We start from the raw sequence: 20103 nt of genomic DNA on the forward strand, positions 1-20103 counted from the left end.
CATCACAATGGGCCATTACATATGTCATCACAATGCTCCCTGACACCAGTCTTCACAATATTGCATAACCTGGTCTTCACAATGCTCCATGCCCTTGTCATCACAATGCGCCATTCCAAATGTCATTGCAATAATCCATGAAACTTATTAGACCAATGCTCCATGCCCTTGTCATCACTATGCTCCATGCCCTTGTTATCACAATGCTCCATGACCCATGTCATCACAATGCTCCGTGAGTCCAGTCATCACAATGCTTCATGACATTTGTCATCACAATGGTCCATGCCCTCATCATCAACAGTCTCTGTGACCTTTTTAACCTCAATGCTCCATGAAATTTTCATCACAATACTCTTTGACCCTTGTCATCACTATACTCTATGCCTTTCTCAGCACAATGCTCCATGACCGTTGTCATCACAATGCTCCATGCGCTTGTCAGCACAATGCACCATGACACATGTCATCACAGTGCACCATGCGCTTGTCATCACAGTGCTCCACAATCTGGTCATCACAATGCTCCATTAACCTTGTCATCACAGGGCTCCATGCACTTCTCATCAATATGCTCTCTCACCACTGATATCACAAAGTTACATCACTATTTATCACAATACCCCCCACCCCTGTCATCACAATGTTCCATGACTCCTGTCATCACAATGCTACATGCACTTATCATCACAATGTTCGATGACCTATGACATCACAATGTTCCATAACACCTGTCAACAAAATGCTCATGACCCTTTTCATCAAAATGCTCCATGTCCCCTGACATCACAATGCTCCATAACCCTTGCCATTACAGTGCTCCATGACACTCTTCTTCACAATTATCCATGGCCTTCTCATCACAGTGCTCCACGGTCTTGCCATCACAATGCTCCATGCCCTGGTCATCACAATAATCCAAGTTATTGGCATCACTATGTTCCATGACACTTCTCATCACAGTGTTACATGCTTTGTCAGCACAGTACTCCACAAACTGGTCATCTGAATGCTCCATGACACGTGTCATCACAATACTCCATGAACATTTTCAGCCCAATGCTCCATGACTTTCTCATCGCAATGTTCCATGACAAATATTATCACAATGCTCCATGACCACTGTCATCACAACACTCCATGACACCTGACAACACAATGATCCGGGACTCTTGTCAACACAATGCCCCATTACCTAGTCATCACAATGCTCCATGACCCATGTCATCACAATACTCCATGAATATATTCAGCCCAAACTCCATGATCCTTGCCATCAAAATGATCCGTGCCCTAGTCATCCCAATGCTCCATGACCTCTGTATTCACAATGCTCTGTGACACTTGTCATCACAGTGCGCCATGACACCTGTCATCACAATGCTCCATACCTTTGTCAGCAAAATGCTACATGACCTTGTCATTACAATGCTCTATGCGCTTGTCATCACAATACTCCATTACCATTATCATCACAATCCTCCATGAACCTTGGGATCACATTGCTTCATGCCCTTGTCATCACAATGCTCCATGCTCCTTGAAATCAAAATGATCCATGACCTCTGTCATCGCAATGCTCCAAACCCTTGTGATCACAATGTTCCATAACACTTGTCATCACAACGCTCCATGATGCCTGTCATCACAATACTGTATGTCCTTTTCATCACAGTGTTCCATGAACTTTGTCATCACAATTTTCAATACACTTGTCATCACAATGCTCCCTGGCTCTTGTCGTCAGAATGACCATTGAACCCTGTCAAGGAAAGGCTCCATGCAGTTTTCATCACAATGCCCCATGCCATTTCCTCACAATAATCCATGCCATTGTCATCAAAATACTCCACAAGCTTGTCATCCAAATGCTCCATGACGTGTGCATCACAATTCTTCATGCACTTGCCAGAACAATGCTCCCTGACCCTTGTCATCACAATGCTCCAAGCCATTGTCATCACAATGCTCCATTACCTTTGTCATCAGAATCCTCCATGACACTTGGCATCACAATGCTCCATGCCATTGTCATCACAATGAGCCATTACATATGTCATCACAATGCTCCCTGACACCAGTCTTCACAATACTGCAAGACCTTGCCTTCACAATGCTCCATGCCCTTGTCATCACAATGCGCCATTCCAACTGTCATTGCAATAATCCATGAAACTTATTAGACCAATGCTCCATGCCCTTTTCATCACAATGTTCTATGCCATTCTCAGCACAATGCTCCAGACCGTTGTCATCACAATGCTCCATGCGCTTGTCAGCACAATGATCCATGACACGTCATCACAATGCACCATGCGCTTGTCATCACAGTGCTCCACAATCTTCTCATCACAATGCTCCATTAACATTGTCATCACAATGCTCCATGCACTTCTCATCAATATGCTCTCTCACCACTGATATCACAATGTTACATCACTATTCACTACATTACTCCCTCACCCCTGTCATCACAATATTCCATGACTCCTGTCATCACCATGCTACATGCACTTATCATCACAATGTTCGATGACCTATGACATCACAATGTTCCATAAGCCCTGTCATCAAAATGCTCCATGACACTTTTCATCAAAATGCTCCATGTCCCCTGACATCACAATGCTCCATAGCCCTTGTCATTACGGTGCTCCTTGACGCTCGTCATCACAATTATCCATGGCCTTCTCATCACAATGCTCCACGGTCTTGCCATCACAATGCTCCATGCCCTGGTCATCACAATACTCCATGTCCCTTGTCATCACAATTCTCCACGTCCATGTCATCAGAATGCTCAATGACAGTTCTCATCACAATTTTACATGCTTTTGTCATCACGATTCTCCATGCACATGTCATCGCAATGCCCCATGACCCCTGTCATAGCAAGCTCCATGCCTCTGTCATCACAATGCTTCATGACATTTTCGTCAAAATTCTCAATGGCCGTTGTCATCAAAATGCTCCATGACCCTTGTCATCACAATGATCCAAGCCCTTGTCATCACAATGCTCCATTACCTTTGTCATCACAATCCTCCAAAACACTTGGCATCACAATGCTCCATGCCATTGTCATCACAATGGAACATGAAATATGTCATCACAATGCTCCCTGACACCTGTCTTCACAATACTCCATGACCTTGTCATCACAATGTGCCATGCCCACTGTCAACACAATTATCCATGAAACTTGTCAGACCAATGCTCCATGACCGTGTCATCACAATGCTCCATGCCCTTGTCATCACAATGCTCCAATACCCCAGTTCGCACAATGCTCCGTGACTCCAGTCATCACAAGGCGTCATGACCCCTGTCATCACAATTATCCATGCCCTCATCATCACAAGGCTCTGTGAACTTTGTCACCACAATGCTCCATGAACTTTTCATCACAATGCTCCGTGACACTTGTTATCACAATGCTCCGTCCCTTTGTCAACTCAATGCTCCATGACCCTTGTCATCACAATGCTCCATGACCCCGGTTCTCACAATGCTCCGTGACTCCAGTCATCACAAGGCGTCATGACCTGTGTCATCACAATTATCCATGCCCTCATCATCACAAGGCTCTGTGAACTTTGTCACCACAATGCTCCATGAACTTTTCATCACAATGCTCCGTGACACTTGTTATCACAATGCTCCGTCCCTTTGTCAACTCAATGCTCCATGTCCCTTGTCATCACGATACTCCATGAACATTTTCATCCCAATGCTCCATGACCCTTGTCATCACAATGATCCATGCCCTTGTCATCCGAATGCTCCATGACACCTGTCACCACAATGTTCCATGCCTTTGTCAGCCAAATGCTACTTGGCCTTCTCATTACAATGCTCAAAGAAGTTGTCATCACAATACTCCATTACCACTCTCATCAAAATCCTCCATGAACCTTGGGATCACATTGTTTCATGCCCTTGTCATCACAATGCTCCATGCTCCTTGAAATCAAAATGATCCATGACCTCTGTCATCACAGTGCTCCAAATCGTAGTGGTCACAATGTTTCATAACACTTGTCATCACAACGCTCCATGATGCCTGTCATCACAATACTCCATGCCCTTTTCATCAAAATGTTCCATGACCTTTGTCATCACAATTGTCAATACACTTGTCATCACAATGCTCCCTGACTCTTGTCGTCAGAATGCTCCTTGAACCCTGGCACAAAAAGGCTCCATGCCTTTATCATCACAGTGTCCCATTCCATTTTCATCACAATGCTCCATGCCATTGTCATCAAAATACTCCACAAGCTTGTCATCCAAATGCTCCATGACCCGTGTCATCACAATTCTCCATGCACTTGCCAGCACAATGCTCCCTGACCCTTGTCATCACAATGCTCCAAGCCATTGTCATCACAATGCTCCATTACCTTTGTCATCAGAATCCTCCATGACACTTGGCATCAAAATGCTCCATGCCATTGTCATCACAATGGGCCATTATATATGTCATCACAATGCTCCCTGACACCAGTCTTCACAATACTGCATGACCTGGTCTTCACAATGCTCCATGCACTTGTCATCACAATGTGCTATTCCAACTGTCATTGCAATAATCCATGAAACTTATTAGACCAATGTTCCCTGCCCTTGTCATCACAATGCTCCATGCCCTTGTTATCACAATGCTCCGTGACTCCAGTCATCACAATTCTTCATGACCTTTGTCATCACAATGGTCCATGCCCTCGTCATCAACAGTCTCTGTGACATTTTTAACCTCAATGCTCCATGAAATTTTCATCACAATGCTCTTGGACCCTTGTCATCACAATACTCTATGCCTTTCTCAGCACAATGTTCCTTGACCTTTGTCATCACAATGCTCCATGCGCTTGTCAGCACAATGCTCCATGACACATGTCATCACAATGCACCATGTGCTTGTCATCACAGTTCTCCAAAATCTTGTCATCACAATGCTCCATTTACCTTGTCATCACAATGCTCCATGCACTTCTCATCAATATGCTCTCTCACCACTTATATCACAATGTTACATCACTATTCATCACAATACTCCCTCACCCCTATCATCACAATGTTCAATGACTCCTGTCATCACAATGCTACATGCACTTATCATCACAATGTTCGATGACCTATGACATCACAATGTTCCATAAGCCATGTCATCAAAATGCTCCATTACCCTTTTCATCAAAATGCTCCATGTCCCATGACATCACAATGCTCCATAGCCCTTGTCATTACAGTGCTCCATGATGCTCGTCATCACAATTAGCCATGGTCTTCTCATCACAATGCTCCACGGTCTTGCCATCACAATGCTCCATGCTTTGGTCATCACAGTGCTCCATGTCCATTGTCATCACTATTCTCCACGTCCTTGTCATCACAATGCTCCATGACAGTTCTCATCACAGTGCTCCATGTCTTTTGTCATCACAATTCTCCATGCACATGTCATCGCAATACCCCATGACCCCTGTCATAGCAAGCTCCATTCCTGTGTCACCACAATGCTTCACGATCTTTTCATCAAAATTCTCAATGGCCGTTGTCATCAAAATGCTCCATGAACCTTGTAATCACAATGCTCCAAGCCCTTGTCATCACAATGCTCCATTACCTTTGTCATCACAATCCTCCAAATCACTTGACATCACAATGCTCCATACCATTGTCATCACAATGGTACATGAAATATGTCATCACAATGCTCCCTGACACCTGTCTTCAAAATATTCCATGCACTTGTCCTCACAATGTGCCATGCCCACAGTCAACACAATTATCCATGAAACTTGTGAGACCAATGCTCCATGCCCCTGTCATCACAATGCTGCATGCCCTTGTCATCACAATGCTCCATGACACCAGTTCTCACAATGCTCCGTGACTCAAGTCATCACAAGGCTTCATGACCTGTGTCATCACAATGATGCATGCCCTCATCATCACAAGGCTCTGTGCATTTTGTCACCACATTGCTCCATGAACTATTCATCACAATGCTCCGTGACACTTGTTATCACAATGCTCCGTCCCTTTGTCAACTCAATGCTCCATTACCATTGTCATCACAATGTTCCATGCGCTTGTCAGCACAGTGCTCCATGACCCATGTCATCACAATGCTCCATAAAACTTGTCATCACAATGCTCCTTGCACGTCTTATCAAAATGCTCTCTCAGCACTGATATCAAAATGTTCCCTCTCTAGTCACCACAATACCCCCACTCCACTGTCATCACAATGGTCCATAACCCCTGTCATGAAAATGTTCCATGAACCCTGACATCAAAATGTTCCATAACCCATGTCATCAAAATGTTCCTTGACCATTTTCATCAAATTGCTCCATGATCCTGTCATCACAGTGCTCCCTGCCCTTCTCATCACAATGCACAACGCCCTTGTCATCAAAATCCTCCATGATTTTGTCATCACGAAGAACCATGATCCTTGGCATCACAATGCTCCATGTCATTGTCATCACAATGATCCATGATCGCTCTCATCACATTGCTTCATGCCCTTGTCGTCACAAAGCTCCATGACGCATGTCATCACAATGCTCCAAGCCATTGCCATCACAATGCTCCATTACATTTGTCATCAGAATCCTCCATGATACTTGGCATCACAATGCTCCATGCCATTGTCATCACAATGGGCCATTACATATGTCATCACAATGCTCCCTGACACCAGTCTTCACAATATTGCATGACCTGGTCTTCACAATGCTCCATGCCCTTGTCATCACAATGCGCCATTCCAAATGTCATTGCAATAATCCATGAAACTTATTAGACCAATGCTCCATGCCCTTGTCATCACTATGCTCCATGCCCTTGTTATCACAATGCTCCATGACCCATGTCATCACAATGCTCCGTGAGTCCAGTCATCACAATGCTTCATGACATTTGTCATCACAATGGTCCATGCCCTCATCATCAACAGTCTCTGTGACCTTTTTAACCTCAATGCTCCATGAAATTTTCATCACAATACTCTTTGACCCTTGTCATCACTATACTCTATGCCTTTCTCAGCACAGTGCTCCATGACCGTTGTCATCACAATGCTCCATGCGCTTGTCAGCACAATGCACCATGACACATGTCATCACAGTGCACCATGCGCTTGTCATCACAGTGCTCCACAATCTGGTCATCACAATGCTCCATTAACCTTGTCATCACAGGGCTCCATGCACTTCTCATCAATATGCTCTCTCACCACTGATATCACAAAGTTACATCACTATTTATCACAATACTCCCCCACCCCTGTCATCACAATGTTCCATGACTCCTGTCATCACAATGCTACATGCACTTATCATCACAATGTTCGATGACCTATGACATCACAATGTTCCATAACACCTGTCAACAAAATGCTCATGACCCTTTTCATCAAAATGCTCCATGTCCCCTGACATCACAATGCTCCATAACCCTTGCCATTACAGTGCTCCATGACACTCTTCATCACAATTATCCATGGCCTTCTCATCACAGTGCTCCACGGTCTTGCCATCACAATGCTCCATGCCCTGGTCATCACAATACTCCAAGTTCTTGGCATCACTATGTTCCATGACACTTCTCATCACAGTGTTACATGCTTTGTCAGCACAGTACTCCACAAACTGGTCATCTGAATGCTCCATGACACGTGTCATCACAATACTCCATGAACATTTTCAGCCCAATGCTCCATGACTTTCTCATCGCAATGTTCCATGACAAATATTATCACAATGCTCCATGACCACTGTCATCACAACACTCCATGACACCTGACAACACAATGATCCGGGACTCTTGTCATCACAATGCCCCATTACCTAGTCATCACAATGCTCCATGACCCATGTCATCACAATACTCCATGAATATATTCAGCCCAAACTCCATGATCCTTGCCATCAAAATGATCCGTGCCCTAGTCATCCCAATGCTCCATGACCTCTGTATTCACAATGCTCTGTGACACTTGTCATCACAGTGCGCCATGACACCTGTCATCACAATGCTCCATACCTTTGTCAGCAAAATGCTACATGACCTTGTCATTACAATGCTCTATGCGCTTGTCATCACAATACTCCATTACCATTATCATCACAATCCTCCATGAACCTTGGGATCACATTGCTTCATGCCCTTGTCATCACAATGCTCCATGCTCCTTGAAATCAAAATGATCCATGACCTCTGTCATCGCAATGCTCCAAACCCTTGTGATCACAATGTTCCATAACACTTGTCATCACAACGCTCCATGATGCCTGTCATCACAATACTGTATGTCCTTTTCATCACAGTGTTCCATGAACTTTGTCATCACAATTTTCAATACACTTGTCATCACAATGCTCCCAGGCTCTTGTCGTCAGAATGATCATTGAACCCTGTCAAGGAAAGGCTCCATGCAGTTTTCATCACAATGCCCCATGCCATTTCCTCACAATAATCCATGCCATTGTCATCAAAATACTCCACAAGCTGGTCATCCAAATGCTCCATGACGTGTGCATCACAATTCTTCATGCACTTGCCAGAACAATGCTCCCTGACCCTTGTCATCACAATGCTCCAAGCCATTGTCATCACAATGCTCCATTACCTTTGTCATCAGAATCCTCCATGACACTTGGCATCACAATGCTCCATGCCATTGTCATCACAATGAGCCATTACATATGTCATCACAATGCTCCCTGACACCAGTCTTCACAATACTGCAAGACCTTGCCTTCACAATGCTCCATGCCCTTGTCATCACAATGCGCCATTGCAACTGTCATTGCAATAATCCATGAAACTTATTAGACCAATGCTCCATGCCCTTTTCATCACAATGTTCTATGCCATTCTCAGCACAATGCTCCAGACCGTTGTCATCACAATGTTCCATGCGCTTGTCAGCACAATGATCCATGACAGGTCATCACAATGCACCATGCGCTTGTCATCACAGTGCTCCACAATCTTCTCATAACAATGCTCCATTAACATTGTCATCACAATGCTCCATGCACTTCTCATCAATATGCTCTCTCACCACTGATATCACAATGTTACATCACTATTCATTACATTACTCCCTCACCCCTGTCATCACAATATTCCATGACTCCTGTCATCACCATGCTACATGCACTTATCATCACAATGTTCGATGACCTATGACATCACAATGTTCCATAAGCCCTGTCATCAAAATGCTCCATGACACTTTTCATCAAAATGCTCCATGTCCCCTGACATCACAATGCTCCATAGCCCTTGTCATTACGGTGCTCCTTGACGCTCGTCATCACAATTATCCATGGCCTTCTCATCACAATGCTCCACGGTCTTGCCATCACAATGCTCCATGCCCTGGTCATCACAATACTCCATGTCCCTTGTCATCACAATTCTCCACGTCCATGTTATCACAATGCTCAATGACAGTTCTCATCACAATTTTACATGCTTTTGTCATCACGATTCTCCATGCACATGTCATCGCAATGCCCCATGACCCCTGTCATAGCAAGCTCCATGCCTCTGTCATCACAATGCTTCATGACATTTTCGTCAAAATTCTCAATGGCCGTTGTCATCAAAATGCTCCATGACCCTTGTCATCACAATGATCCAAGCCCTTGTCATCACAATGCTCCATTACCTTTGTCATCACAATCCTCCAAAACACTTGGCATCACAATGCTCCATGCCATTGTCATCACAATGGAACATGAAATATGTCATCACAATGCTCCCTGACACCTGTCTTCACAATACTCCATGACCTTGTCATCACAATGTGCCATGCCCACTGTCAACACAATTATCCATGAAACTTGTCAGACCAATGCTCCATGACCCTGTCATCACAAGGCTCCATGCCCTTGTCATCACAATGCTCCAATACCCCAGTTCGCACAATGCTCCGTGACTCCAGTCATCACAAGGCGTCATGACCCCTGTCATCACAATTATCCATGCCCTCATCATCACAAGGCTCTGTGAACTTTGTCACCACAATGCTCCATGAACTTTTCATCACAATGCTCCGTGACACTTGTTATCACAATGCTCCGTCCCTTTGTCAAATCAATGCTCCATGACCCTTGTCATCACAATGCTCCATGACCCCAGTTCTCACAATGCTCCGTGACTCCAGTCATCACAAGGCGTCATGACCTGTGTCATCACAATTATCCATGCCCTCATCATCACAAGGCTCTGTGAACTTTGTCACCACAATGCTCCATGAAATTTTCATCACAATGCTCCGTGACACTTGTTATCACAATGCTCCGTCCCTTTGTCAACTCAATGCTCCATGTCCCTTGTCATCACGATACTCCATGAACATTTTCATCCCAATGCTCCATGACCCTTGTCATCACAATGATCCATGCCCTTGTCATCCGAATGCTCCATGACACCTGTCACCACAATGTTCCATGCCTTTGTCAGCCAAATGCTACTTGGCCTTCTCATTACAATGCTCAAAGAACTTGTAATCACAATACTCCATTACCACTGTCATCACAATCCTCCATGAACCTTGGGATCACATTGTTTCATGCCCTTGTCATCACAATGCTCCATGCTCCTTGAAATCAAAATGATCCATGACCTCTGTCATCACAGTGCTCCAAATCGTAGTGGTCACAATGTTTCATAACACTTGTTATCACAACGCTCCATGATGCCTGTCATCACAATACTCCATGCCCTTTTCATCAAAATGTTCCATGACCTTTGTCATCACAATTGTCAATACACTTGTCATCACAATGCTCCCTGACTCTTGTCGTCAGAATGCTCCTTGAACCCTGGCACAAAAAGGCTCCATGCCTTTATCATCACAGTGTCCCATGCCATTTTCATCACAATGCTCCATGCCATTGTCATCAAAATATTCCACAAGCTTGTCATCCAAATGCTCCATGACCCGTGTCATCACAATTCTCCATGCACTTGCCAGCACAATGCTCCCTGACCCTTGTCATCACAATGCTCCAAGCCATTGTCATCACAATGCTCCATTACCTTTGTCATCAGAATCCTCTATGACACTTGGCATCACAATGCTCCATGCCATTGTCATCACAATGGGCCATTATATATGTCATCACAATGCTCCCTGACACCAGTCTTCACAATACTGCATGACCTGGTCTTCACAATGCTCCATGCACTTGTCATCACAATGCGCTATTCCAACTGTCATTGCAATAATCCATGAAACTTATTAGACCAATGTTCCCTGCCCTTTTCAACACAATGCTCCATGCCCTTGTTATCACAATGCTCCGTGACTCCAGTCATCACAATTCTTCATGACCTTTGTCATCACAATGGTCCATGCCCTCGTCATCAACAGTCTCTGTGACATTTTTAACCTCAATGCTCCATGAAATTTTCATCACAATGCTCTTTGACCCTTGTCATCACAATACTCTATGCCTTTCTCAGCACAATGTTCCTTGACCGTTGTCATCACAATGCTCCATGCGCTTGTCAGCACAATGCTCCATGACACATGTCATCACCATGCACCATGTGCTTGTCATCACAGTGCTCCTCAATCTTGTCATCACAATGCTCCATTTAACTTGTCATCACAATGTTCCATGCACTTCTCATCAATATGCTCTCTCACCACTGATATCACAATGTTACATCACTATTCATCACAATACTCCCTCACCCCTATCATCACAATGTTCAATGACTCCTGTCATCACAATGCTACATGCACTTATCATCACAATGTTCGATGACCTATGACATCACAATGTTCCATAAGCCATGTCATCAAAATGCTCCATTACCCTTTTCATCAAAATGCTCCATGTCCCATGACATCACAATGCTCCACAGCCCTTGTCATTACAGTGCTCCATGACGCTCGTCATCACAATTATCCATGGTCTTCTCATCACAATGCTCCACGGTCTTGCCATCACAATGCTCCATGCTTTCGTCATCACAGTGCTCCATGTCCGTTGTCATCACTATTCTTCACGTCCTTGTCATCAAAATGCTCCATGACAGATCTCATCACAGTGCTCCATGTCTTTTGTCATCACAATTCTCCATGCACATGTCATCGCATTACCCCATGACCCGTGTCATAGCAAGCTCCATTCCTGTGTCACCACAATGCTTCACGATCTTTTCATCAAAATTCTCAATGGCCGTTGTCATCACAATGCTCCATGAACCTTGTAATCACAATGCTCCAAGCCCTTGTCATCACAGTGCTCCAGTACCTTTGTCATCACAATCCTCCAAATCACTTGACATCACAATTCTCCATACCATTGTCATCACAGTGGTACATGAAATATGTCATCACAATGCTCCCTGACCCCTGTCTTCACAATATTCCATGCCCATGTCATCACAATGTGCCATGCCCACAGTCAACACATTTATCCATGAAACATGTCAGACCAATGCTCAATGCCCCTGTCATCACAATTCAGCAAGCCCTTGTCATCACAATGCTCCATGACACCAGTTCTCACAATGCTCCGTGACTCAAGTCATCACAAGGCTTCATGACCTGTGTCATCACAATGATGCATGCCCTCATCATCACAAGGCTCTGTGCATTTTGTCACCACATTGCTCCATGAACTATTCATCACAATGCTCCGTGACACTTGTTATCACAATGCTCCGTCCCTTTGTCAACTCAATGCTCCATGACCATTGTCATCACAATATTCCATGCGCTTGTCAGCACAGTGCTCCATGACCCATGTCATCACAATGCTCCATAAAACTTGTCATCACAATGCTCCTTGCACGTCTTATCAAAATGCTCTCTCAGCACTGATATCAAAATGTTCCCTCTCTAGTCACCACAATACCCCCACTCCACTGTCATCACAATGGTCCATAACCCCTGTCATGAAAACGTTCCATGAACCCTGACATCAAAATGTTCCATAACCCATGTCATCAAAATGTTCCTTGACCATTTTCATCAAATTGCTCCATGATCCTGTCATCACAGTGCTCCCTGCCCTTCTCATCACAATGCACAACGCCCTTGTCATCAAAATCCTCCATGATTTTGTCATCACGAAGAACCATGATCCTTGGCATCACAATGCTCCATGTCATTGTCATCACAATGATCCATGATCGCTCTCATCACATTGCTTCATGCCCTTGTCGTCACAAAGCTCCATGACGCATGTCATCACAATGCTCCAAGCCATTGCCATCACAATGCTCCATTACATTTGTCATCAGAATCCTCCATGATACTTGGCATCACAATGCTCCATGCCATTGTCATCACAATGGGCCATTACATATGTCATCACAATGCTCCCTGACACCAGTCTTCACAATATTGCATGACCTGGTCTTCACAATGCTCCATGCCCTTGTCATCACAATGCGCCATTCCAAATGTCATTGCAATAATCCATGAAACTTATTAGACCAATGCTCCATGCCCTTGTCATCACTATGCTCCATGCCCTTGTTATCACAATGCTCCATGACCCATGTCATCACAATGCTCCGTGAGTCCAGTCATCACAATGCTTCATGACATTTGTCATCACAATGGTCCATGCCCTCATCATCAACAGTCTCTGTGACCTTTTTAAACTCAATGCTCCATGAAATTTTCATCACAATACTCTTTGACCCTTGTCATCACTATACTCTATGCCTTTCTCAGCACAATGCTCCATGACCGTTGTCATCACAATGCTCCATGCGCTTGTCAGCACAATGCACCATGACACATGTCATCACAGTGCACCATGCGCTTGTCATCACAGTGCTCCACAATCTGGTCATCACAATGCTCCATTAACCTTGTCATCACAGGGCTCCATGCACTTCTCATCAATATGCTCTCTCACCACTGATATCACAAAGTTACATCACTATTTATCACAATACTCCCCCACCCCTGTCATCACAATGTTCCATGACTCCTGTCATCACAGCGCTACATGCACTTATCATGACAATGTTCGATGACCTATGACATCACAATGTTCCATAACACCTGTCAACAAAATGCTCATGACCCTTTTCATCAAAATGCTCCATGTCCCCTGACATCACAATGCTCCATAACCCTTGCCATTACAGTGCTCCATGACACTCTTCTTCACAATTATCCATGGCCTTCTCATCACAGTGCTCCACGGTCTTGCCATCACAATGCTCCATGCCCTGGTCATCACAATAATCCAAGTTATTGGCATCACTATGTTCCATGACACTTCTCATCACAGTGTTACATGCTTTGTCAGCACAGTACTCCACAAACTGGTCATCTGAATGCTCCATGACACGTGTCATCACAATACTCCATGAACATTTTCAGCCCAATGCTCCATGACTTTCTCATCGCAATGTTCCATGACAAATATTATCACAATGCTCCATGACCACTGTCATCACAACACTCCATGACACCTGACAACACAATGATCCGGGACTCTTGTCAACACAATGCCCCATTACCTAGTCATCACAATGCTCCATGACCCATGTCATCACAATACTCCATGAATATATTCAGCCCAAACTCCATGATCCTTGCCATCAAAATGATCCGTGCCCTAGTCATCCCAATGCTCCATGACCTCTGTATTCACAATGCTCTGTGACACTTGTCATCACAGTGCGCCATGACACCTGTCATCACAATGCTCCATACCTTTGTCAGCAAAATGCTACATGACCTTGTCATTACAATGCTCTATGCGCTTGTCATCACAATACTCCATTACCATTATCATCACAATCCTCCATGAACCTTGGGATCACATTGCTTCATGCCCTTGTCATCACAATGCTCCATGCTCCTTGAAATCAAAATGATCCATGACCTCTGTCATCGCAATGCTCCAAACCCTTGTGATCACAATGTTCCATAACACTTGTCATCACAACGCTCCATGATGCCTGTCATCACAATACTGTATGTCCTTTTCATCACAGTGTTCCATGAACTTTGTCATCACAATTTTCAATACACTTGTCATCACAATGCTCCCTGGCTCTTGTCGTCAGAATGACCATTGAACCCTGTCAAGGAAAGGCTCCATGCAGTTTTCATCACAATGCCCCATGCCATTTCCTCACAATAATCCATGCCATTGTCATCAAAATACTCCACAAGCTTGTCATCCAAATGCTCCATGACGTGTGCATCACAATTCTTCATGCACTTGCCAGAACAATGCTCCCTGACCCTTGTCATCACAATGCTCCAAGCCATTGTCATCACAATGCTCCATTACCTTTGTCATCAGAATCCTCCATGACACTTGGCATCACAATGCTCCATGCCATTGTCATCACAATGAGCCATTACATATGTCATCACAATGCTCCCTGACACCAGTCTTCACAATACTGCAAGACCTTGCCTTCACAATGCTCCATGCCCTTGTCATCACAATGCGCCATTCCAACTGTCATTGCAATAATCCATGAAACTTATTAGACCAATGCTCCATGCCCTTTTCATCACAATGTTCTATGCCATTCTCAGCACAATGCTCCAGACCGTTGTCATCACAATGCTCCATGCGCTTGTCAGCACAATGATCCATGACACGTCATCACAATGCACCATGCGCTTGTCATCACAGTGCTCCACAATCTTCTCATCACAATGCTCCATTAACATTGTCATCACAATGCTCCATGCACTTCTCATCAATATGCTCTCTCACCACTGATATCACAATGTTACATCACTATTCATTACATTACTCCCTCACCCCTGTCATCACAATATTCCATGACTCCTGTCATCACCATGCTACATGCACTTATCATCACAATGTTCGATGACCTATGACATCACAATGTTCCATAAGCCCTGTCATCAAAATGCTCCATGACACTTTTCATCAAAATGCTCCATGTCCCCTGACATCACAATGCTCCATAGCCCTTGTCATTACTGTGCTCCTTGACGCTCGTCATCACAATTATCCATGGCCTTCTCATCACAATGCTCCACGGTCTTGCCATCACAATGCTCCATGCCCTGGTCATCACAATACTCCATGTCCCTTGTCATCACAATTCTCCACGTCCATGTCATCACAATGCTCAATGACAGTTCTCATCACAATTTTACATGCTTTTGTCATCACGATTCTCCATGCACATGTCATCGCAATGCCCCATGACCCCTGTCATAGCAAGCTCCATGCCTCTGTCATCACAATGCTTCATGACATTTTCGTCAAAATTCTCAATGGCCGTTGTCATCAAAATGCTCCATGACCCTTGTCATCACAATGATCCAAGCCCTTGTCATCACAATGCTCCATTACCTTTGTCATCACAATCCTCCAAAACACTTGGCATCACAATGCTCCATGCCATTGTCATCACAATGGAACATGAAATATGTCATCACAATGCTCCCTGACACCTGTCTTCACAATACTCCATGACCTTGTCATCACAATGTGCCATGCCCACTGTCAACACAATTATCCATGAAACTTGTCAGACCAATGCTCCATGACCCTGTCATCACAATGCTCCATGCCCTTGTCATCACAATGCTCCAATACCCCAGTTCGCACAATGCTCCGTGACTCCAGTCATCACAAGGCGTCATGACCCCTGTCATCACAATTATCCATGCCCTCATCATCACAAGGCTCTGTGAACTTTGTCACCACAATGCTCCATGAACTTTTCATCACAATGCTCCGTGACACTTGTTATCACAATGCTCCGTCCCTTTGTCAACTCAATGCTCCATGACCCTTGTCATCACAATGCTCCATGACCCCAGTTCTCACAATGCTCCGTGACTCCAGTCATCACAAGGCGTCATGACCTGTGTCATCACAATTATCCATGCCCTCATCATCACAAGGCTCTGTGAACTTTGTCACCACAATGCTCCATGAACTTTTCATCACAATGCTCCGTGACACTTGTTATCACAATGCTCCGTCCCTTTGTCAACTCAATGCTCCATGTCCCTTGTCATCACGATACTCCATGAACATTTTCATCCCAATGCTCCATGACCCTTGTCATCACAATGATCCATGCCCTTGTCATCCGAATGCTCCATGACACCTGTCACCACAATGTTCCATGCCTTTGTCAGCCAAATGCTACTTGGCCTTCTCATTACAATGCTCAAAGAAGTTGTCATCACAATACTCCATTACCACTGTCATCAAAATCCTCCATGAACCTTGGGATCACATTGTTTCATGCCCTTGTCATCACAATGCTCCATGCTCCTTGAAATCAAAATGATCCATGACCTCTGTCATCACAGTGCTCCAAATCGTAGTGGTCACAATGTTTCATAACACTTGTCATCACAACGCTCCATGATGCCTGTCATCACAATACTCCATGCCCTTTTCATCAAAATGTTCCATGACCTTTGTCATCACAATTGTCAATACACTTGTCATCACAATGCTCCCTGACTCTTGTCGTCAGAATGCTCCTTGAACCCTGGCACAAAAAGGCTCCATGCCTTTATCATCACAGTGTCCCATGCCATTTTCATCACAATGCTCCATGCCATTGTCATCAAAATACTCCACAAGCTTGTCATCCAAATGCTCCATGACCCGTGTCATCACAATTCTCCATGCACTTGCCAGCACAATGCTCCCTGACCCTTGTCATCACAATGCTCCAAGCCATTGTCATCACAATGCTCCATTACCTTTGTCATCAGAATCCTCCATGACACTTGGCATCACAATGCTCCATGCCATTGTCATCACAATGGGCCATTATATATGTCATCACAATGCTCCCTGACACCAGTCTTCACAATACTGCATGACCTGGTCTTCACAATGCTCCATGCACTTGTCATCACAATGCGCTATTCCAACTGTCATTGCAATAATCCATGAAACTTATTAGACCAATGTTCCCTGCCCTTGTCATCACAATGCTCCATGCCCTTGTTATCACAATGCTCCGTGACTCCAGTCATCACAATTCTTCATGACCTTTGTCATCACAATGGTCCATGCCCTCGTCATCAACAGTCTCTGTGACATTTTTAACCTCAATGCTCCATGAAATTTTCATCACAATGCTCTTGGACCCTTGTCATCACAATACTCTATGCCTTTCTCAGCACAATGTTCCTTGACCTTTGTCATCACAATGCTCCATGCGCTTGTCAGCACAATGCTCCATGACACATGTCATCACCATGCACCATGTGCTTGTCATCACAGTTCTCCAAAATCTTGTCATCACAATGCTCCATTTACCTTGTCATCACAATGCTCCATGCACTTCTCATCAATATGCTCTCTCACCACTGATATCACAATGTTACATCACTATTCATCACAATACTCCCTCACCCCTATCATCACAATGTTCAATGACTCCTGTCATCACAATGCTACATGCACTTATCATCACAATGTTCGATGACCTATGACATCACAATGTTCCATAAGCCATGTCATCAAAATGCTCCATTACCCTTTTCATCAAAATGCTCCATGTCCCATGACATCACAATGCTCCATAGCCCTTGTCATTACAGTGCTCCATGATGCTCGTCATCACAATTAGCCATGGTCTTCTCATCACAATGCTCCACGGTCTTGCCATCACAATGCTCCATGCTTTGGTCATCACAGTGCTCCATGTCCGTTGTCATCACTATTCTCCACGTCCTTGTCATCACAATGCTCCATGACAGTTCTCATCACAGTGCTCCATGTCTTTTGTCATCACAATTCTCCATGCACATGTCATCGCAATACCCCATGACCCCTGTCATAGCAAGCTCCATTCCTGTGTCACCACAATGCTTCACGATCTTTTCATCAAAATGCTCAATGGCCGTTGTCATCAAAATGCTCCATGAACCTTGTAATCACAATGCTCCAAGCCCTTGTCATCACAATGCTCCATTACCTTTGTCATCACAATCCTCCAAATCACTTGACATCACAATGCTCCATACCATTGTCATCACAAAGGTACATGAAATATGTCATCACAATGCTCCCTGACACCTGTCTTCAAAATATTCCATGCCCTTGTCATCACAATGTGCCATGCCCACAGTCAACACAATTATCCATGAAACTTGTGAGACCAATGCTCCATGCCCCTGTCATCACAATGCTGCATGCCCTTGTCATCACAATGCTCCATGACACCAGTTCTCACAATGCTCCGTGACTCAAGTCATCACAAGGCTTCATGACCTGTGTCATCACAATGATGCATGCCCTCATCATCACAAGGCTCTGTGAATTTTGTCACCACATTGCTCCATGAACTATTCATCACAATGCTCCGTGACACTTGTTATCACAATGCTCCGTCCCTTTGTCAACTCAATGCTCCATGACCCTTGTCATCACAATGTATCATGCGCTTGCCAGCACAGTGCTCCATGACCCATGTCATCACAATGCTCCATAAAACTTGTCATCACAATGCTCCTTGCACGCCTTATCAAAATGCTCTCTCAGCACTGATATCAAAATGTTCCCTCTCTAGTCACCACAATACCCCCACTCCCCTGTCATCACAATGGTCCATAACCCCTGTCATGAAAATGTTCCATGACCCCTGACATCAAAATGTTCCATAACCGGTGTCATCAAAATGTTCCTTGACCATTTTCATCAAATTGTTCCATGACCCTGTCATCACAATGCTCCCTGCCCTTCTCATCACAATGCACAACGCCCTTGTCATCAAAATGCTCCATGATTTTGTCATCACGAAGAACCATGACTCTTGGCATCACAATGCTCCATGTCATTGTCATCACAATGATCCATGATCGCTCTCATCACATTGCTTCAAGCCCTTGTCCTCACAAAGCTCCATGACGCATGTCATCACAATGCTCAAAGCCATTGCCATCACAGTGCTCCATTACATCTGTCATCAGAATCCTCCATGATACTTGGCATCACAATGATCCATGCCTTTGTCATCACAATGGGCCATTACATATGTCATCACAATGCTCCCTGACACCAGTCTTCACAATATTGCATGACCTGGTCTTCACAATGCTCCATGCCCTTGTCATCA

This window comes from Mesoplodon bidens, assembly GCF_964165515.1.
Source record: "Mesoplodon bidens genome assembly, contig: HAP1_SCAFFOLD_35, whole genome shotgun sequence".
NCBI lineage: Eukaryota > Metazoa > Chordata > Mammalia > Artiodactyla > Ziphiidae > Mesoplodon > Mesoplodon bidens.